This window comes from Rhincodon typus, chromosome 2 (assembly GCF_021869965.1).
Source record: "Rhincodon typus isolate 14 chromosome 2, sRhiTyp1.1, whole genome shotgun sequence".
NCBI lineage: Eukaryota > Metazoa > Chordata > Chondrichthyes > Orectolobiformes > Rhincodontidae > Rhincodon > Rhincodon typus.
Window position 1 is genome coordinate 129,042,426 of NC_063333.1, and position 24,223 is coordinate 129,066,648.

Below are 24,223 nucleotides of genomic sequence, written 5' to 3' on the forward strand. Positions count from 1 at the left end.
GGACATTCAGAATTCAACTGGGTTTGGAGTAGGCTGGATTTATTTACCTCCCTCTAGTCTAAACAGGGAGGTTAGTTTGTAATTAGACAATGTCCTAGGATTATTTTGTCTCATCCGTAAGGAGAAAGGAGAGGAAAGGGCGCAGACAAGGCAAGGATATATTTTTCTATCATATATGTTTAAATATTTTGCATCCTTTTGAAATTTCTTTAAAATCTATTGCCAGCAAGGCCAATTACCTACTCCTAATTGCCCTTCAATGGTGAGCTATCTTGAATTTTTGCAGTCTTTGTTGCTTAGATACATCCACAGAGTTATTAGGGAATAAGTTCCAGGATTTTACCCAACTGCAGTGAAAGCAAAAATATAGTTTAGGTCAGGGTAACGTGTAAAAGGTTGACTTTCAGACCCTGTTGATGGAAAGCAGAGACCAGTTTTCTGTACATAACAAGAATTATTACTTATTACAAGTCATTAGACTATAGCTTCTTCCCTGCCATTATTAGACTGATGAATGGACTCTCTAACATGAAATATTGCTGATCATGTTAATGTTGATCTTGACGAACACATGTCCTGTGCGGTGTAACCTGTATGCCTTACTCCATCCAAGTTTTTTGTTTCTCACCCTATGATCTGTATGTCCTTGCTTACTATGATCTGTCTGTACTGCTCACAAACCAAGTTTTTCACTGTATTCAGGTACACGTGACAATAAATCAAATCGGATCAAATCAAATATGGGAGACAAAAATGGAAAAATCTCTCACTCAGTGGAGATTGCAAACCCCACTAATATTTTGTGTTCTGACAAGATTTGTGTTTTTTGTTTTCTAGATTGTGACGTTCACGAAGCAGACATTGTTTTTCTAATTGATGGATCGTCGAGTATTTCCCCAAGTGATTTCAGCCGCATGAAAGATTTCTTAAAATACGTGGTGAGGATGTTTACTGTTGGTCAGACAAATGTCCAGTTTGGCATTGCCCAGTACAGCTCAAAACAAACCACTATTTTTCACCTGAATGAGTTGAGTGTTCAATCTGAAATTTTTGACCGAATTGATAAAATCACCCAACTCTTTGGTGGAACCATTACAGGGGAAGCACTTGAGTTTGTGATGGATTTCTTTCAAACATCAGCAGGAAGTCGAAAGCTGGAAGGGGTCCCTCAGTACCTACTTGTTGTTACCGATGGATTGTCCCAAGACTTTGTGGCTGCCCCAGCCAACAATTTGAGGAAGGAAAATATCAATGTTTTTGCAGTTGGTGTTGGAGAAGCAAATGACAATGAGCTGATACAAATCAGTGGTGCACCAGAGAGAAAAATTTATATTGAGAACTTTGATGAGTTAGACACAATTAAAAGGAGAATTGTTCGTCATCTGTGCACTCCACTTGCGGAAGGTTAGTAGACTTGGCATGGTTTTCTAAATTACAATTAACTGTAGTGCAATACTTTAATGCTATCCATTAACTAAATTAATATTTCCTCCTGTTACCACGAAAGGAAATAAAATCCAATTTGGAAACAATTTATTATAACATCTACATTTTCTCCCTCTTGGTTCTGTGCTAAAGTCCCTGATATGTTTCAAGAGGTTCCCCAAAATGGCCTGAAAATTCTCATCCAAAAGCAAAATATGGCACACGCTTAAAATTTGAGATACATCAGGAAATGCTGCTAATGCTTAGCAGGTAAGGTAGCATATGTGGAAAGAGACGTAGAAGCCACTTTTCAGTAGAATAGTTCCAAAGATCCGCGCCGGCCCTATTCCTTTCTCCAAGGTGACCTGGATGTCCTGAGGATTCAGTGTCCAGTCCATACATCAGCTACAAAACAGGCCAGCGTCTCCCACTGGTTCCTTCATGAAGCTGTCTTCTGCTACTTCAAGTTCAGAGTTTTCAATTGCTATGTTGGGACTAACTGATGATAGGCTCAGGGCTGAAACTAGGCAGCATTCTGCTTTAATTGCTTGGTTTCCTTTGACTTTTTACTTACAATTAGCTTACACATTCATCACCTCCAAAAGGATGACTTCATTCCGGGGCAGGAAAAACAATTTCACAGGAGTCACTATGGAGCTCACAGTCTATCAAATATCTTAGAATACATTTGCATTGTCATGCAACTAACCATTTGTGTATAACAAGGTCCCCCAAACAGCAAGATGCCAAAGGGGTACATAATCTATTGCATTCAGATAAGGGATGCAAGGAGGAATTCCTATGCCTGCTGTTTTATATTGTAGAGCTATGCAATGTCTTAGGTGCTCCATCTAAAATACCTTCCAAAGGATGTTTCCTGTGATAATAATGTTCCACAATTTTTCTGGAGGCCCAGACTTTATGCTGAAATCTCCAGTGAAAACAACCTTGCAGTCTCATGAATCAGCAGAATTAGTATAAAATTTTTGAATTGTAGTTTCTTTCCATACAAAATCAAAATAGTATAAAAGTTGATTTGGAAACGTCAGTAGTAGTTTACTTAATATCATGCAGGTCAGAGTTGTTTTCATATAAAAGTCTGTTATGGCATCTGAAAATACTTAAGGAAAACTTTTATCTTAATCTCACATACGGAGTAAGATTTCTGGCCTGACCTCTTCTGATATCCATACACAGGCAACTCCTGCATGAGTATCCAGTTCATAATCAGGACTGAGAAACACAAACATTTTTTAATCTTCCAGACACAGGGGTTGGATACAAAGCTCCCTGTCCAGTGCCTTGTCAAGTGCTGCCAAGGCAAGCACAACGTAGGGTTCAATGCAGAATAAAGCTCCTTTTCCATTCAAAGAGCAGCGTAGACTCTAGTTGTCGTCATGTTACAATTGGCCGAACAAACTAGACAATTATTCCACACCCCCATGTTGCACCGCTGTTTGTCGGAGGACCCTCCACAGGTTCAATCCTCCCAGCTCTCTGTGCACTTCCTACTGGTCAGGGTCCTTTTTTGTTCCTTTTATTCTCTGCACACCCCAAACCCCACACTTCATTCTGCCACCCTGCAGTAGCTTACAGTCTCATCTCAAAATAAAAAACTGACCTGTTTACAATCGGCAATTTCATCAGTCACTGACTTTACCATCCTGGGACGCTTTGTCTAATGGATAACCACAGGTGCAGCAAATGGCCTGAATTTATGATTCAGAACTGAAAGCGCCAACTCTGAGCCACAAATGTACTCTGATAATTTTATGTGATTTAGATAATACTTAGGATATTAAAAAAAATCATTAAGTTGTTTAAATATTTCTTCTTTTGCTGAATTACCAGGTCCTGTTGCTGATGTGGTATTCATGGTTGATACTCAAGATACTCAAAATATTCAAGTGCTTAAAATGATTCAGAATTTCATTATGGGAAGTATTGCACAGTTGAATATTGGACTGGACAAATACAGAATTGGATTTGCACAGTTTGGAAAAGATGTGAAAACTGAATTTTTACTGAAGCATTCTGTTAGTAAGAAGGACGTGTTGAATCACATAATGAAGAGTTACAGCTTTCAAGGTGGGCCGCCACTGGCTCTACCAAATGCCATTAAACGCTTAAAAACAAATTACTTTGTTTCATCGGCTGGAAGTAGGAAGCTTGCAAACGTTCCTCAAATCGCTGTAATAATTACTGATACTTATTCACAAGATGCTGTTAAAGAACATTCCAAAATTTTAATCAAGGACGGTGTAATGGTTATTTCCATTGCCATATCGAAACCAGAGACTGATCTGCCACAAATAGCAATGGATTATTCATCGGACCCATTTTTTTCTCTGGTTTCGCCCTTTGAGCCTCTTCAGCGCAATGCGCCTGTTATATCTCACACAATACAAAATATAACCAAACAAAAGAGCAAGGTTGAAAAACCATCAGGTAAAATCCAAACCAATGTTCTTTGCAAAATGATTTATCTTTTACAACGTATAATGCCTGTCGGTGTTGTATTTACTTTTCCACTGAATGCATTTGCCCATCACATGCAAACTGGTCACACAGCACATTAAGACAATGTATTCTTTTCATAAAAGCCCTGTAGACCGAGCTGTAATGCAGAAGAAAACATCTTTTGCTTGGAACATAATGAATAATATTCAAGCAATAGCCAGTACCTTTGCTACAAGCCTTACCACCTGCCAAATTGTTCCTCAAATTACATCAAATGGAAATAATTGACGTATTACGTACATTCGCACACAATCCTTTCAGATCTAAGTTCAGATTGATTGATTATTTTAAAAATTCCCCTTTTTCTGCTGCCTGTATTGGTCAGATATGAAATAGAGAGGCATAGCGCCAGGAACCCAGATTCAATTCCACCCTTGGGTGACTGATTGTGTGAAGTTTGGACATTCTCCCCTTGTCTGCATGCCTTTCCTCCGGGTGTTCCAGTTTCCTCCCACAGTCCAAAGATGTGTGCAGGTTAGGTGATTGGTCGTGCTAAATTGTCCATAGTGTCCAGGGATGTGTAAATTAGGTGGGTTATAGGGGGATGGGTCTGGCTGGGATGCTCTGAGGGTTGCTATGGACTTGTTGAGCCGAAGAGCCTGTTTCCATGCTGTAGGGATTCTATGATTCTATGATTGCAATAATCTTAGCTAAAAAATCCTTGGCATTATTCTGTCGTGTAAAATTGCTCAATATTTATAACGCAGGTTAAAAAATTCCATCTGATATATATCTTCAAATCAGGAGCCTATTTTATGTGCTTGGAATTTGTTCTTTTATTTCCCATAAATGACAATACCTCAGCTATCACAAACAGGCACTAATTGGCTCTTCCATTTTCTCTGAGGTGGGGCCTATGTTGCTGTCAAGATTTTTGAACAGTCCTCAGTAGCAGAATGACCTAGGGGTGATATCTTGCTGTTCATCAGGTTGATGCTTTAATGTCTGGCCAAGTGCCAAGATGCTTTTTATTCATTTGTATTCACCAGCATTCATAGAAGCATTCTTCTCTGTTAATTTCCCCCTCCACTCTTGCCTTCTGTGTAAACCATTAATTGGGCTTATTCATCAGATCGACATGTACATTTTGTGGCTCATTCTGATTCACCATTCTGTAAAAAGTCTTCATCTGCTTAACGTAGCATCTGACTGTGTCTTGGATAACTTTGGAGTTCTTTTTTAACTTGAAATTTATTCAACGTAATTTAGTCATATCCATTTATAAAGTGCCTACTGTACTGACCTGGAGTTAATGTCACTGGACTAGTAATCCAGGGACCCAGGTAATAGAATCCCTATAGTATGGAAACAAGCCATTTGACCCATCAAGACCACATGGGCCCTCTGAAGAGTGTCCCAGCCAGCCCCACATCCCTACCCTATCCCTCTAACCCTGCATATCCTATGATCAATCCCCCTAACCTGCACATTCTTCGATAGTGGGAGGAAACCCATGCAGACATGTTGAGAATGTGCAAACTCCACACAGACAGTTTCCCGAGGGTGGAATTGAACTCGGATCCCTGGCGCTGTGAGACATCAGCGCTAACCACCGATCCACCATGTCGCTCAAGGAGTGGGAGCCCAGTTTTGAATCCCACCATGGGTTGATTAGCTCAATTGACTGGACAGCTGGTTTGTGATGAAATGTAGTGCCAGAGTATGGAATCAGTTCACACACTGGCTGAGATTACCATAAAGGACTCTCCATCTCAACTTCTCCCCTAGCCTAAGGCGTGGTGGCCCTAAGTTAAACCTCCACCAGTTATCACTCTCTAATGAAAGAGCAGTCCCTATGGTCTGGTAGGACCATGCTGACTCGACCTTTATTACATTGTCTTGCAATGTTCTTCCTACCAAAAAAATCACTTCACACTTCTCTGCCTTGAAACCCATCAGTCACCTATCTACTCCCTCCACCAGCTTGTCTATCTCCTCACAGTTTACAGCTCTTCCAAGTTCTGTATCATCTGAAAACTTCAAAATTATCCACTGCGTACTAAGATTCAGATCATGAATAGCAAACCACAAGCCCTAATACTGATCTTCAAGAACTACACTATAAAACGTCTTCCAGACCGAAAAATATCCATTGATCATTGCTCCCTGTTCCCTATCACTCAGCCAATTTTGTACCCATGTTGTTACTGACCCTTTTATTTCATGACCAATAAATTGCCTTGCAAGTCTGTTGTGAATCAAGCATCTTCTGAAAGTCCATGTACACCACATTAACAGCGTTATCCTCTGTTGCCTTTCTGTTGCCATTTCAAAAAACTCCAGCAAGTTAGTTAAATATGATTCCCCCTTTAGAAATCCATGCTAACTCTTCCTAAACAACCAATCGTTTTCCATGTAACTGTTAATTCTATTGAATAATTGTTTCTCAAAACTTCTCCATCACTGACTGGGCTTGTCATTATAATTGTCCCGGACAAGGCCATAATGTTTGCAGATTTCTAAAACTCTATCACCTTCTCTGAGTCATGGGAAGATTATAAAATTGTAACCAATGCTTCTGCAACTTCCACTCTCACTTGCTTCAAAACCCTTAGATGCATTTCTTCTGGTCATGTTGCCTTGTCACTTTAAGTGCCAACAATCTATCCAACACTTGCGCTCTATCAAATTTGAACCCTTCTAGTGACTGAGTTCCCTCCTATGTCACCATGGCCTGGGTATTATCTCTCTCTTTGGTAAGGACAGATGCAAAGTATTCAGTTAACACCTCAGCCATGCCTCATGCTTCCAAGTGTAAATGTCTGTTTCAATCTCCAGTCAGATCCTCTTCTCCTTTTACCACCCTTTTACCATTTATGTCACCATAGAATATTTTGAACATCTCTTTAATTTGGCAGCCAGTCTTTTCTCATAGTTCCTCTATGATTCTCTTAGTATTTTTTTATCTCCCCTTTAAACCTTTAATATTACGCTCGGTTCACAATTTTACTTTTTACGTGACATTTATCACTCTTTGTCTTCTTTATCTTAATTTTTGCTTCTTTTGTCATGCAGGCAGGTATGAATTTTTGATTATCCTTCCGGTTTGAAGAAATATACCTTTCCTATACCCAAATCATTTGAAGGTAGCCCATTGTTAAGATAATGTTTTTTTTTTCTGCCCTCTCCATTCTAGCCCAGCTCTGTTCTTGTCTCATTGAAGTTCACTCTCTGCTAACTGATTTTTGCACATTGGATTGTTACATGTCATAAAACCATAAGAAATAGGAACATGAGTGGGTCAGTTGTCCCCTTGGATGTGCTCTGCCATTCAATAAGATCGTGGTTTATCTGTCATTTCTCTCATCCACTTTCCTGCATTTTCCCATAACCCTTGATTCCACTACTAATCACAAATCTATCTATCTCAGCCTTAAAATAAACACAGGGACTATGCCCCCACAGCACTGTGGCAAGGAGTTCCAAAGACTCTTAACCCTCTGACAGTTCTCCATCATCGTCCTGAATCTTACAATATAATGATCATTGTTTCCTAAAATGTTCCTCAACTAAGACTTGATCTACTTGGCCTACCTCATTTCTAAGAACCAGGTCCAATAGTGCAGCCTTTCTTGTTGGACTGGACACATACTGCTATAGGTAGCTCTCCTGTATGTGATTAAAGAACTAAATAATTCGCTGCACCATGTACTACACGTGTCCCACTCTGTGTTTGGGTAATTGAAGCCTCCCATTATAACTACTCTATAATATTGGCATCTCTCTATAATTATCCTGCAGATTTGTTCTTCTGCATTTTGCTACTTATTGGTGGTCTATAGACTACATCTAGCAATGTAATTGTACCCTTGTTCTGTAATTCTAGCTGAATTACTTCTGTGCTTGGACCTTTCTGAAACATCCTCTTTCTCTATCATTGCAATGCATTCCTTAACCAATACAGCCCCCTTCCTCCCTTTCTTCCTTTATCTGAAAACATTGTACCCACGAATATTTAACACCCAGACTTGCCCTTCCTTGAGTCAGGTCTCTTATCATCGTAACAACAAAATTCCACATGATATTCTGCACCTGTAACTTCCCAATCTCAATTTACTGTACTCCTTGTATTGACATACATGCACAGAAACCCTGATTTGGGCTGTTTTTTTCCCTTATCCTGACTTCACCTACGAACTTGCTATTGCCTATTCTAGTACCAGTTGCATCTCTGAGTACTCTAATGGCTCTTCTCCTCTCATATTCTTTCTTAGTTCCTATACTCCTGCCAAGTTACATTAAAGCTTTCCCATTAGCACCAGCAAATCACCCTCCAAGGATCTTAGTCCCTGCTCTGTTCAGGTGCAACCCATCAAACCTGTACGAGTGCCATCTTCTCCAGAGCCAATCCCAGTGACCCAGGAATCTAAAACCCTCCCTTCTGCTTCACCTTTTCAATCACACATCCCTCTGCCTTATCCTCCTATTCATATGCACCTGGAACTGGGGTAATCCAGAGATTGCTACTTTAAAAGTCCTGCAGGCTAATTTTATCTAACTACAGCTACAACTCTGCTATTTATCAGCAATTTGGAAATTCGCTCAAGTATGTCCTATTTATAAAAAGCAGGACAGATCCAACCCAGTCAATTATGCTCTGCCTGACCATTCTCAATCATCAGTAAAGTGATGGAAGTTGTCATTAACAGTGCTATCAAACAGCAATTGCTTAGCAATAACCTTCTCTAAGATGTTAACATTCTGCCAGGACCACTCAGCTCCAGACCTCTTTAAAGCCTAGGCCTAAATGTGGACAAAGCTGACAAAGCACCAGAGGTGAGATGAGAGTGACTGCCCTTGACATCAAAGTAGCATTTGACTGTGTGGAATCAAAGAGCCCTAGCAAAACTTAAGGATAGTGGGAATCAAGGGGGAAAATCTCCACTGGATGAAGTCATACCTAGCACAAAGAAAGACAATTGTTCCTGGAGGTCTTTGATGTCAGTTTCAGGAATCTCTTCAGGAGTTCCTCAGTCTAGTGTCCTGAGGAGGTCACGAGTGTGTTTCCATTGATCAGAAATAGCCATATAAATGGCTACAAGAGAAGGTCAGAGGCTAGGCATCTTGCGGTGAATAACCTGCCTCCTGATCCACCCAAATCCTGTCCACCATTTTCATGGTCAGGAGTGTGCTGGAATACTCTTCACTTCTCTGGATGAGTGCAACTCCAACAACAATCAAGAAGCTTGACACAATCCAGGAAAATGCAGCTCACTTTATTGGCACAATTGCACCTACAAACAACTATTTCCTTCAACATCATTATGGGTTTTCCTACCCCACATAGACTGCAGTTGTTCAAGAAGGCAGCTCACCAGCACCTTCTCAAGGGCAATTAGGGATGGGCATTCCCTGAATTAATGAAAAAAAACTCAAGCCTTCCAGTCATTCCTCAAAATAGTTCCTCAGGAACTAGTCCCATGGCATTTCAAAGCAAAGCTTAGTAGAGGCCACCAATTCCAAGGAAGATGAGAAACATCAATGCTTTGGAAGTGCTGAAGACTGCCACAATGACAGTTTCTCTCAGCGGCCAAAGTCATGGGTGATGAGTTGCAAAAATATGAGATGTGGAATAGTCATGCAGACATCACAGAATTTTTTGGTTAAAGTACATTTAAAGTCTCTCTCTGAAGAATGATTTCTCATTGCATCTTTCAAGTTCGTAATGTTATGTTTTTGCTTTACAGTGTGTCTGTCAAACTTGGTCGCTGATATTGTTTACCTTGTGGATGAGTCTGGCAGCATTGGGGAAGAAAACTTTGAACTGATGCGTAATTTTCTGGTCCGTGTTATCAGCGCATTGGAAGTAGGTCCAGACAAAGTGCAAGTTGGTTTGATTCAATATAGTGATAATGCTACACCACAATTTTACCTTGACACATATCAAACAAAGGCCGATGTAATTAACCATATAAAAGGAATACCTTATAAGAAAGGAAGGACAAATACCGGGGCTGCCATTGATTACATGATGCATAATTACTTTATTGAACGTCGTGGTAGTAGGAGAAGGAACGGAATTCCTCAAATTGCTGTGGTGATTACTGATGGTGTATCAACTGATGAGGTCACAGGTCCAGCCAAGGCCCTGCGACGTCATGGTGTTATTGTCTACGCTTTGGGAATCAAGGATGCCACTGTAGATGAACTCAAAAGCATCGCCTCATATCCTCCCAAAAAGTATGTTTCCACTATCACGGACTTTGACCAGTTGAAGTCAGTGGAAAGTCGAAATCAGGTGAAGATTTGTAAAGAGATTATAGACATAATCTCAGTGAAACCACATGAAGATGAGCTTCTTGAGCAAGGTGAGATTTTTGAAATGTGACTTTGTGAACTGTGAATGCACTTGCCATGAAACTGATTTATTTAATGGCCCAGTATTTTTTATGTCAAATGGGTTCAAATGCAAACATTTTTCTCCTTGGCAGATGATCATTTTATAACTGTATATTTATGGGAGGTGTACAGAAGCTATTCTGCCAAAGATAATTGTTGATAAAGTAAAGCTGTCAAGAAATAACTTGCAATTGTACACATTCAGTTACCTGGAGCAGGGTTTGAACGTATAACTCTTGGAGTTAGAAGTAAGAGTGTTAGCCTGACTCCAGCATGAAAGAGCAGTGAGGTGGGAGAGGGGGCAGAATGATGAAATGTCATTCTCAACAGCATTCCTGGAATGTCTTTTGGCTGGAAGATTGGGTTTAAGCATAAATCAGCCACTCTACTTTGTGAAAAACTGTCCAAGTTGAAGATTGATGTATTCTCTTTCATCTGAGGGAGTCCTACTTTAGGAGCTGTGGCCTGTGATACCGCTGGCAACTAGACATTTAGCGCTGAACAAAAAAAAAAGTTTGCTGCAAGAAAAGAGGGCTTAGTTTTACACTCTGCCAGTGGCAGGTTTGAAGTTGGGAGAGAGCACTGCAGTTCAAATGGGACCTGGGGGGATGCCATTCAACAGACCAACAGTCCTTTGGCCTGTTGAGACCCTAAAGTGACTGATTAATCCAGGCCGAGGCAGTTGGGAGGGCCAGCTGTAGCTTTGTGAGTTACACAAATACACATGCACGTGCGTACACACACAGAAATAGGGAGACTACTACTAGGGGTAGAGAAAAACTAGAAAGTCAGCTCCCTAATTCCAATGTTGAGGTGATTCTACTTCAGCCAGCCAGCCCCTTGGTGTTTAGCTGTCTTTTGTAAAAGCTTTCACTGATTAGTAAGAAGTGATTGATGCACTTGAAAAATATCTCTGAATTATCAATTCACAGCTCATAGCCACTGTTGCAGAAAAAGTGACTTTTTTTTATTGCAGAGAACAGGCAGCTTCTGATGGGGGAAAACAGCAGCATTCCCTTCTGTGTGTGTGTGTCTCTCTCTTTCTTTGTCTGTGTCTCTGTAAGTTGTTTCCAGTTCCAACCTGCTCAGTTAGCTGAGAACCAATCAGCTCCAATTGTAAAGAGCTCCTCAGCTATCTAAATTGTCTGCTCATTGCAGAGGCCCATGGCCTCAAAGCAAAGAGATCACAATAGACATTATATTTCTTGTTATGAAATTGGGCAGCCATCCTGCTAAATCAGTGATTTTAAAAACCATTCCTTCTCCTTGTAGTCCACAGGTTTTAAAGACACAAAAATAAATAGTCACAGTCCTTACAACTACAGCAGTCCAAGTGGTGCTGGTGCCCCACAGAGTTCAGGATTTTGACTTAACGACAATTCAGGAATATTAACATATTTCTGAATCTAGACAGGATATGACTTGAAGGGAATTTTGATTGTGAGAACAATCTCATGCACTTACTGCCGTTGACAATTGAGGTGACAGGGGGTGTGCATTTTGGTGATGCTGCTGATGGCATATCTACAAGTTACTGCATACACATTGTGAATAAGTTACACTGCAGCTGCATTGCACCCAGTGCTGGAAAATGAATACTTAACATGGTGGATGAGGTGCCAATCAGTTTTAAACTCATGTCTTCAGATTGCACCACATTGTAACAACTCACTGCATAAAATGAATTCTTCTCATGTGGCCTCTGCCTCTTTTATCGATCACGTGGTTATCAACCTTCTTGCTGGTGAAAACCCAAACTACTTGGTCAAAATCCATCATAATTTTGAACATCTCATCTGAGTCACACCTTAACTTTCCTGTTGAAAGGAGAGTAAGCATAGATTTTTGAGACTCGCCACATAATTGAAGCCTATCTTCCCAAGTACCATTGCAGTCAGTCTCCTCTATATGCTCTGCAGTTAAATTGGTTAGCATGGGCAGAATGATGGTGATGAGTAAATTTGCCCCACTGCATTGAGTGCAGTGAAGGAAGCACACATACTTTGTACTGCATGCCAATCATAGTGATTTCTGCATATAGTCACTGTGTAGTTCATTGACTGCATACATCAACAGGTTACCTATACTAACTGCTAGTTTGCATGACTTAAAGCTAGTTGATGTACCTTTAAAGGGTGTTGTTGTGGCTTGATCAGGTCGTGGGATTGTTCTGCAAATTTGAATTTGGAAAGAGAGAATAGATGTCTTGGTGGAAGAATGGAAAATTGGAAAAAAATGTCAAGTGTCCTCAGCTGGGTAGGAAGCTTTCCAGAAGCAGGAAGAAATGGAAGTTAGCACTGATAGCCTTGGAAATCGATTCGAGGAGTAAAATCCAAGGATTTAGATACAGTAGTGGAATATTATTAATGACCTTCCAAGAATGGTCAAAGTTAGTCAAGATATCTTTAAATGCCATAGAACACTGGTTGCACTAATTGTCTCAACCACTGCTGAATTCACCATACCATCATCATTCACCAACTAGCAATCTGCCTCATACATAAACCCAATGGCAAAATCTGGTACTTGCTACTGAATCAGATTTGCAAAGCTTGAATTTCTCCAATTTTGAGAGTCAAGTGAAGGCAAGAAGTATGAGACGATTGGTGAATGGTGGATTGGTGTTACAGTTTCTGTTTTCACACTTGAATTAGTCATGAACATACAAGGAGTTGTCCACTTTTTATTCTCATGTGCTGTTCAGCTTCTTCTGCTTCCTCCTCTTCCTTCTGGACTTGCTCCTCGACTTCTCATCTTATAGGTGGTGGCATGGCTATCAAAACCAGTTAGCTGATCTTATCTTCTCCTGCCCTTTCACCTGTATGTACTTTTCAGCTCATGCACCTGAAACAGTCACCTGCAAAACTTCCAGCCCCTAGCCTGAGTGTTACATCAAAGTTACATTCAATCCTGCTACTTCAGGTGAGATTGCACAGTTCAAGATGGATTGGGAAGTGAACACATGAAGTCCCAAATTTTATATTTGATGTTCAAGTTGATGCCATCTGCGACGCTATTTTCCTCTCTTAATTCAGAAGAATTATGATTTTTTTTTTGCTGTGCAGCTTAACATAGCTTAAGTGCTGTTAATTTGCAATTTTTCTTTGCAGGTTTACCAAATTCATGGTCTTACAAATAGAAGTGAAAAATAGCAAATCTTGAAAGCAGGAGTTAGAATAAATTCTACAAGTGAGCGTCAGTGCTGCTGTGTGTTCCAGCTTTTTTTTTAAGTAACTGAAGCAATGTCCCTTTCTTTTTCAGGCTGTGTTGAAACTGAAGAAGCCGATATATTTTTCCTGATTGATGGGTCAGGTAGTATATATGCTCACAACTTCGAAGAGATTAAAACATTTCTATCTGATATAGTGAAGCTCTTCAGTATTGGTGCAAACCAGGTTCGCGTTGGGGTTGTGCAGTATTCAGATCGTGTACAACCTGAATTTGAAATAACTCAGTACACCAGTAAAGTGGAACTTGTGGGAGCAATTGAACGAATTGGTCAAATTGGAGGAGACACTAAAACAGGCAACGCATTAACCTATATGACGACTTATCTCGATAGAGCAAGGCAAAGCCGGAAAACTGAAGTGCAGCGTTTGCTGATCACCATCACAGATGGAGAGTCACATGATAATGTAACGACTCCTGCGATGAAAGTGAGACAAGAGGGGGTCGTTGTCTATGCTGTTGGTGTAGGTGCTGCAAAGGAAAGTGAACTTCAGCTCATTGCGGGAGCTGACGAAAGAGTTTTTTATATACAACATTTTGATGCTCTGTCAGAAATAAAGAACAAAATTGGACAGACTATCTGTCTCGACAAAGGTATGGAAATAGCATTCACTGTAATCAGTGTGTTCTTAAAAAACTAATTCCATGTGTGACTTTCTCATTAGTATTGCAAAGACTAAAGTAACACTTTTTACCATCTCCATGCACCAGTAAAAATGGTCTTCTGTAATGGCAATGAGTTAGCGATGGATCATGTCTCATGATCATGACAGTGAGTTAGCAGTGCGGTCTTTGAAGTGAAGATGAATGTACCTTGCCTGATCATAAGTCAAGCGATCAAAGGGTTAATGCAGAATCCTTAGTTGCAGTTATTAGTTGTGCAGCTTTAAAACTGAGACATATGGGAGGATTAAAATGAAGAATGTTGAAAGGTCTTTGACCCGAAATATTAATACTATTATACCGTCTCCTCTGATGCTACCAGACCTGCTGCGCATTTCCAGCATTACCAGTTCCTATTATGGAAATGATCAGTTGTTTGTTTAGGGAGATTCATGAGACACAAGGACAAAGGTACAAATCCAGAAACTATCTGGGTGAGAGATGGCTCCAAGAATTTGGTGGTCTAATGTTGCTTGGAAATAGTTCCATTGTTTCTGTTGAGATGGTTTAACTCAGCCACCTCACTATTATTTTCTATCTGGACTCAGTATCCGATCCAGAAGAGTGAAGAGGCACCACAAAACACCAATATTCAAGGGGCTGATCCGATCTTGCAATTTCAAGGAGTTAGAGAATAGATTTGAGTCCATTCTTTATGCAGGACGTTGGTAAGAATGCACTTGGAATACTGTTGGTGGTTTTGACCTTCTTACCTAAGAAAGGATACACTCACCACTGAAACAGTGCCACAAGAGACTCACTCTGTGTAGCAAGGCTGCCATATGAGGAGAAATTGGTTCAACTGGATCTGTATTCACTTGGGTTTAGAATAATGGGCGGGGATCTGATTAAAATGTACACAATTCCAGCAGGGCTATGGAGATGAAACACAGGGATGATATATCCCCAGTTATAGAGTCTCGAACCAGGATATAGGACTGAGGTGAAGAAACATTTCGTCACTCATAGGGCAGTCAACCTGTGAAATTGCACTTTTTTTTGGTTCATTCAAGAGAAGAGGGCATTGCTGGCGAGGCAGCGTTTAATGCCCATTCCTAATTGCACAGAGACCTGTTAAGAGCTAACCACGTTGCTGTGGGTCTGGGGTCACGTGTGGGCCAGACCAAGTAAGGGTAACAGTTTCATTCCCTAAAGAACATTAGTGAACTGGATGGGTTATTCCAACAATTGACAATGGATTATAGGTCATCATTAGACTCTTAATTCCAACATTTGGATTTTTTTTTTACTTATAAAACATTAAGGTTGCATGGATTGTACATTTATAACATGTATAGATTAGACAGCAGATTATGACCACCCAGGGAATTACTGTGCAGCCAGTTTTAATGGTCTGGGGTGCACTTGAGAGATGGGCAGCCTTGGCACTGCACAGGTGTTGAGTGGAGTCACCTGTTAGTGCTTGGGCAATTTAGCTGGTCCGTGCCCTCCTGGCAATGTGGGGAAAGGAACAAGGGAAAAGGTGGCCAATTAAATTGGATAACTGACTCAGCCAAGGAAGGCAGCAACTCACAATGAGTTTCAACTCCAGGATTTTAGGCCTAGCAGTGACGAGTAGTCACATCCCCTGCAGCAAAGGCAGAACTTTGATCATCCAGAGAACAAGGGGCCAGAAGAACATATTTGTACGTTCATAGGAATGATTCCTAAAAAAATAAGCACCTGGACATGACCGAGAACCAGCCACAGAGCTCTGTTCCCTCATCATCAAGACCCACATTTGTTATCATGTCTTGCCACTAGCCATCAGTCACTGTGGTCATGAATGTACTTATTGTTGCATATGCCCAAAGATCACTGATCGTATGGCCTTTCCCATACTTGGATAGGATAGAGTGAGATGCCTATCCATGAGGCCAAAGTCACCTGATCGTGTTTGTGAGTAGTTGAATAATCAGTACTGAAGCCTTCTTCTGGTGCAGCAGTAGAGTCCCTGTCTCTGAGCCAGGAGGTCTGAATTCAAGTCCCGCCTGCTTCCAAGGTGTGTCATGACACTTCTGAACAAGTTCATTAAAAATAATTAACTCAATATAGATGGGTTCTCAGAGGCACTCAACTGTTCAAATAAATCATTAAGTGTTATGGGAAGCACTGATCCTATGCTCAGGGACTACATGCCCTCTGAGGCTGTGCAGCTGGTCTCCCAGCTGAAGAGGGGGACACCCAGAAGCCTGCCCTGAGAGCTGAGGAGTGCAGTCACCAATGAGGTCACTGAAGGATTTCCACCACCAGACTTAGCATCCGTATTCTGTGTTTCTACTGCTCAAAATCACTAAGTCCTGCAGGCTTGCTTTGGTTGTCCTTCTCCCATTGTCCATGAAGAGGATGTCTCTCCTCTCCCCCGTGGCTTTCAACATCCTCTACATGGGCATCCAAGAGCATACGAGGTACCCCTGATTCCAGATCTACACCACTCCTGAGATAATTTCTGAAGGTCAGCGGTTTGAGGTAAACAATGATCACTACTTACATCAGACCTGCACTTTAAAATTCCAGTTTCTGTTCTTTCCCTCTGACAGTAATCCCCTCTCCACATCAGTTAGGGATTCTTTCCTGTGGACGTTGCGTGTAATTTCTGTCCCCCACTCTGTGACCTCCTGGGATAAGGTAAAGGTAGTTTGACAAACCAGAAATCGTTTCGTCTTGCATTACCCACCCCAACTCAAATCAAATCGGCCCAATACTTTTAAAAGCAAATGGATTTCTTTTGTCATGATGCTTTATGATTCAGGCTCGAGGTTTTACAGTGACTGGAAAAGCCAAATTCCATTGTCATAAATGATAATTGGTGATTTTGTTACACATTTCCCCCCCCCCTCAACAAAGAGGGGGATTTAATTCCATGACAATCCATAATTGTAAAACTGATGAGTGAATGACCCTAGTGATACAAATTAAGCTGTTCTTATTTTGAAAAAATATCATCACTGAATTTAGAAAAGCACTCTTTCATTTAGTGTCTCCAATATAACAGGCAAATTATGGAGGTGAGGTGAAAGTGACAACCCTTGACATCAAGTCTGCATTTGACCAAGTGTGCCATCAAGGAGCCCTATGAAAAACAGGAATCAATTGGCATCAGAGAGCAAACTATCCCCTTGTTGGACTCTTACCTAGCACTTAGAAAGATAGTCATAGTTGTTGGAGGTCAGTCATCATAGAATCCCTACAGTGTGGAAACAGGCCCTTCAGCCCAACAAGTCCACACTGACTCTCAGAGCATCCCACCCAGACCCACCCCCATCCCCCTATAACCCACCTAATGTACACATCCCTGAATACTATGGGCTAATTTAGCATTGCCAATCCACCTAGCCTGCACATCTTTGGACTGTGGGAGGAAACTGGAGCACCCGGAGGAAACCCACGCAGACACAGGGAGAATGTGCAAACTCCACACAGACAGTCGCCCGAGGGTGGAATTGAACCTGGGTCCCTGGTGCTGTGAGGCACCATGCTACCCTGAGTTCTCGGACATCTGTGCAGGAGTTCCTCGGGTTAGTGTCCTAGGCCCAACCATCTTCAACTACTTCATCAACGACCTTCCCTCCATCATAAGATCAGAAGTGGGAATGTTCACTGATTACTGCATAATGTTCAGCACCATTCGCCACTCCTCAGAAACTGAGGCAGTCCTTATGCAAATGCAGTAAGTCCTGGCTTGGGCTGACAAGTGGCAAGTAACCACACAAATGCCAGGCAATGACCATCTCCAATAAGAGAAAATTTAACCACAGCCCCTTGATGTTCAATGGCAGTATCATCACTGAATTTCCCCACTATCAACATCCTCGGGATCACCATTGACCAGAAACTTGACTGGACTCGTCACATAAATACAACGACTACAAGAGCAAGTCAGAGGATAGGAAAACTGTGGCAAATAACTCATCTCCTGAATCCCCAAAGCCTGTCCACCAGATACAAAGCACAAGCCAGAAGTTTGATGGCATACTCTTTACTTGTTTGGATGGGTGCAGCTCCATCAACACTCAAGAAAATGACACCATCCAGGACAAGGCAGCCTGTTTGATTAGCAGCACATCCACATGCATCTACTCCCTCTACCATCAATCCTGAGTAGCAGAAGTGTGTACATCTACAAGATCCACGGCAAAAATTCACCGTAGATCCTCATACAGCACCTTCCAAACACATGACCGCTTCCATTTGGAAGGACAAGGTCAGTAGATGCATAGGGATTCGACTACCTGTAAGTTCCCATCTAATCCACTCACCATACTGTCTTGGAAATATATTGGCACTTCTTCACTGTCACTGGGTCAAAATTCTGGAATTCCCACCCTAACAGCTCCAACGGCACATGGATTGCAGCAGTTCAAGAAGACAGCTCACTACCTCCTTCTCAAGGGCAACTAGGGATGGGCAATAAATGCTGGGCAGTCAGTGATATCCATGTCCGACAAGACAATTAAAAACATCTATATTACATAGTTTGACTGCAGGATCTGTGTAAGCTGATGTTGACTTATTAATAGAAAGATCATTGGAGGATACTGAGGCCTGAATTAAAAGAATTGCAAAAACTAAATACATTTCACAATATGGACTTCTTATTTTTCTCATTCCATTTAAAGTTTAATTTTGGGCAACTGAAATCTCAAGTTATCATGAAATGAAATGACATTTGAAAGTTTTGTTTCTAAAAGCTTTTTAATTATTTTGATTGGATGAACTGTGATGGAACATAGGGATGCAAATAAGCAATACTGCCCCTTGAGCCTGTTCCCCTTTCAGTTATACTGTGGTTGATCTGAATGTCAGTTACATTTACTTAGAATCATGGAATCCCGACAGTGCAGAAAGAAGCCATTTGGCTTATTGAGTCTGCACCAACCCTCTGAAGAGCATCCCACCCAAACCAAGCCTCTCCCACTCTATTCTCATAATCACACATTTCCCCTGGTTAATCTAACTAACCTACATAATCCTGGTCATTGTGGGCAATTTAGCATGGCCAATCCACCTAACCTGCACATCTTTGGACAGTGGGAGAAAAACAGAGCACCCAGCGGAAACTCACTCAGACACAGGGAAAACGTGCAAACTCCACAGAGACAGTTACAGGCTGTAAAAAAAACCCAGGTTCCTGGCGCTGTGAGGCACCATGCCACCAAATTCGCCTTGGTTCCACATTCCATGATGGCATAACAAAAGGAAGTCTACAGATCCCAGTCTCAAAAGCGCATTTATCTCAGAATGCACAGTCTTTTGGCTAGAAAATATTCAGATTTTTAATACAGTTGTGTGTGGAAAAATTAATTTCTCAAAGAACCTGGAATCCTAAGATTTTGAAACCTCAATTTATAATTCTCTAATCAGAGGAAATAGTACATTTTTACCAACCCTACTGAACCTTTTAACATTTTGGAATGTTTGTTGAAGTAAATACTAGCAATGTTTGAAGCAATATTTGTTGTGATTTAGGTCTTAATGCATTGGCATTATTATAAATGTTTACATTGAAAATGTTATTAAAATCTTTATAACAAAGTATTAACAGAAATTAAACTGTGTGTAAAAATCTGCCCAGTGTATGAGATACATGTGAACATGTGTGTATATACATATATCTATCTATATCGTATATATAATATAGATGAAATTGTGAGATTGCTGTTTTCTTTAAGCTGATTTTCACAGCATTTTTAAAATACCTATTCTGGTTTATTTTCTTTCAGCTTGCAATCCTGACCGTAAAGCTGACATCATCTTCCTAATCGATGGATCAAAGAGTATAGCAGAACCTGACTTCCAGAAAATGAAATCATTCATGATAAGTTTTGTAAACAAAAGCAATATTGCACCTAATAAGGTTCAAATTGGGTTAATACAGTATTCCACAGAAGTAAAACTAATGTTTCAGCTTAACACATATTTCTTAAAAAATGATCTGTACAGAGCAATTGGTGACATGCAAAAGATTGCATTGAATACTCACACTGGCAAGGCACTAAACTTTACAGTGGACTATTTCGATGAAGCTAAACGTGGTCGCCCTAACGTTCCACAGTACCTCATAGTGATAACTGATGGAGAGGCACAGGATGAGGTCCTTCAACCAGCCAAAGCCCTAAGGAATAAAGGCATCATCGTGATCGCTGTGGGCATAGGCAACATTAACTACAAACAGCTTCTGGAAATTGGGGGATCCCAGGATAAAGTTCACTTGATAGAAAACTTTGATCTGTTGAAAGACCAGGAAGATAAAATTTATTGGGAGATGTGCAATTCACATGAAAGTAAGTAAACATTTTCCTTCACTTCGGAACATAAAGAGTTTTGAGAGTTGACTGATGCTATATTCAAAAAGATACTTGGAATTAAGATCATAAGACATAATAACATCATAAGATCATAATAACAGATGTGGCCATTTAGCCCATCAAGTGTGTTCTGCCGTTCAAGTGAAGTCTGGCTGATCCGATAGCCCTCAACCTCACTTTTCTGCCTTTTCTCTTTGTTTTTCTTTATTCATTCACGGGATGAGGGCCTCACTGACCAGACAGCATTTATTGCCCAACCCTAATTGTCCAGATGAAGGTCTGGCTGACCAGACAGCATTTATTGCCCATCCCTAATTGCCTAGAGGGCAGTTTAGAGCCAACCACATTGCTGTGGGTCTAGAGTCACATGTAGGCCAGGCCAGGTGAGAATGGCAATTTCCTTCCCTATAGGACATTAGTGAACCAGATGGGTTTTTCTGACAATTGACAATGGGTTCACAGTCATTATTAGATCCTTAATTCCAGATATTTATTGAATTCAAATTCCACCATCTGCCGTGGTGGGATTCAAACCCAGGTCCCCAGGACATTACCTGGGTGTCTGGATTAACAGTTTAGCGATAATACCACTAGGCCAATAATACCACGAACCCTTAATTCCCTTACTGAATAATAGTCTGATTCTGTCAGCTTTGAATATACTTCGCCACCCAGCTTCTGTGGTAAAGAATTTCAGGTTCACTGTTGCATGTATTAAATGGGCAGCCCCTTATTCTGAGATTATACCCTCTGATCCTGGACTCTCCCACAACGGGCAACACTCTTTCTGCATCAATCCTGTCAAGTCTGCAAAGAATCATGTGTGTTTCAATGAGGTCACCTCTCATTCTTGTAGATTTCAGTGAGTACAGGCCCAAACTACTCAAACTGTCCCCATAAAACAGTCCCTCCATTACCAGGATCAATCTAATAAACCTTCTTTGAACTGCCTCCAATTCCAGTGTATCTTTCTTTAGCTAAGGGGCCCAAACTGTTCACAATATTCCAGCTGTGATCTGTCTAGTGCCTTGAATGGTTTCAGCGAAACCTTCTTACTTTTAGACCTCTTTCCCGTTAAAATTCCATTTCCTTTCCCAATTACCTGCTGAACTTAGATGCTGTTTCTTCGTGATTCATGAACACTAATGCCCAAATCCCTCAAGTTTAAACAATTTTGTGGAGTTTTTTTGAAGAAGTTATACATGCTGTTGATAAGGAAGAACTGGTGGATGTATGGTCCTTAATTTCCAGAAGACATTTGAAAAGGTGCTAAATCAAATGGGAAAATGAAGCTGATGGTATAGGAGTTAACATATTGGCATGGATTTAAGATTGGCTCGCTAACAGGAACAAAGCAGGCAGAAATGCAGAATTAGTTTTTGATTGGCAGGATGTAATGAGTGATATGCTAAAAAAAATCATTGCTGGGACCTCAATTTTTTAGAACTAGTATAAAAGATGTGGATGAATGATCTGAAGGTGCAGTAGCTAAATATGCTGACACAATGAAAGATTGGAAAATAAGTTATGAAAGGGATGTAGGAGATTACAAAGGGCTATAGATAGTGTTCTGGGTGTCCCCTTGTGATTGAATCACAGAAGATTAGTACTGAGGAACAGCGATTTATTTGGAATCTTAATAGAATGTCTTCATTTATTGCAATGGGAACTGAATACAAAAGTAATGCTTCAGTTATATAGGGCAATGGTGAGGCCACATCTAGAATCGTTTTGATGGTTTTGATCTCCTTATTTATGAAAGCATATAAATGCATTGGAAGTAGGTCAGAGAAGGTTTACTGTACTAATACCGAGAATGGGCATGTTATCTTATGAGGAAAGGTGTTACAGATTAGGATTGTATTCATTGGACTTTAAAAGAGTAAGAAGTGACTTGGTTGAAATGTATATAAGATCCTGAGGGGCCTTGACAGGGTGGATGTGAAAAGGCTGTTTCCTCTTGTGGGAGAAACTAGAACTAGGGCTCACTGTTTTAGAAATAAGGGGTTGCTCCATTAAAACAGAAACGAGAGGAGAAACTTTTTTTCTCTCTCAGGAGGCCATACATTTTTGTACATCTCTTCATGAAAAGGCAGTGGAAGCACGCTCGTGATTTTTTTTAAGGCAGGGATGAGTGGATTCTTAGTGAGCAAGGGAGTGAAAAGTTATTGGAGGGTAGGTGGAAATGTAGAGTAATCAAATCAGCCGTGTTCCTGTTGAATGGCAGAGTAGGCTCAGTGGTCTGAATGACCTCATCCAGCTGCAAGTCCATACATACTACTTACCTTGCTCCAGGATCCAGTTCTGCCTTTTACATGGAGCTGCCTGCAGTACCAGAGGTGTCCAGTACCTAGACAACAAGGTGCAGGGCTGGATGAACACAGCAGGCCAAGCAGCATCATAGGAGCAGAGAGGCTGACGTTTCGGGCCTAGACCCTTCATCAGAAAAGGGGGAGGGAAAGGGGGTTCTGAAATAAATAGGGAGAGAGTGGGAGGCGGATAGAAGATGGATAGAGGAGAGGATAGGTGGAGAGGAAACAAACAGGTCGAAGAGGCGGGGATGGGGCCAGTAAAGGTGAGTGTAGGTGGGGAGTTAGGGAGGGGATAGGTCAGTCCAGGGAGGATGGACAGGTCAAGGGGGCGGGATGTGGTTAGTCGGTAGGAGATGGAGGTGCGGCTTGAGATGGGAGGAGGGGATAGGTGGGAGGAAGAACAGGTTAGGGAGGCAGGGACGAGCTGGACTGGTTTTGGGATGCGGTAGGGGGAGGGGAGATTTTGAAACTTGTGAAATCCACATTGATACCATTGGGCTGCAGGGTTCCCAAGCGGAATATGAGTTGCTGTCCCTGCAACCTACGGGTGGCATCGTTGTGGCACTGCAGGAGGCCCAGGATGGACATGTCGTCTGAGGAATGGGAGGGGGAGTTGAAATGGTTCGCGACTGGGAGGTGCAGTTGTTTGTTGCGAACCGAGCGTAAGTGTTCTGCAAAGCGGTCCCCGAGTCTCCGCTTGGTTTCCCCGATGTAGAGGAAGCCACACCGGGTACAGCGGATGCAGTATACCACATTGGCAGATGTGCAGGTGAACATCTGCTTGATGTGGAAAGTCTTCTTGGGGCCTGGGATGGGGGTGAGGGAGGAGGTATGGGGGCAGGTGTAGCACTTCCTGCGGTTGCAGGGAAAAGTGCCGGGTGTGGTGGAGCTGGAGGGGAGTGTGGAGCGGACAAGGGAGTCACGGAGAGAGTTGTCCCTCCGGAAAGCAGATAAAGGTGGGGAGGGAAAGATGTCTTTGGTGGTGGGGTCGGATTGCAGATGGCGGAAGTGTCGGAGGATGATGCGTTGGATCCGGAGGTTGGTGGGGTGGTACGTGAGGACGAGGGGGATTCTTTTTTGGTTTTTATTGCGTGGACGGGGTGTGAGGGATGAGGTGCGGGAGATGTGGGAGACACGGTTGAGGGCGTTCTCGACCACCGAGGAGGGGAAGTTACGGTCCTTGAAAAACGAGGACAACTGAGATGTACGGGAGTGGAATGCCTCATCCTGGGAGCAGATGCGGCGGAGGCGAAGGAATTGGGAATAGGGGATAGCATTTTTGCAGGAAGGTGGGTGGGAGGAGGAGTATTCTAGGTAGCTGTGGGAGTCGGTGGGCTTGAAATGAATATCGGTTTCTAGGTGGTTGCCCGATATGGAGACAGAGAGGTCCAGGAAGGGGAGAGAGGTGTTAGAGATGGTCCAGGTAAA

The 24,223-nt window shown here is 41.7% G+C and overlaps 1 pseudogene; it reads left to right on the plus strand.

Moving 5' to 3' along the window:
- LOC109910932 overlaps positions 1-24,223 on the plus strand; it is a 496,846-nt pseudogene that overhangs the window by 386,489 nt on the left and 86,134 nt on the right.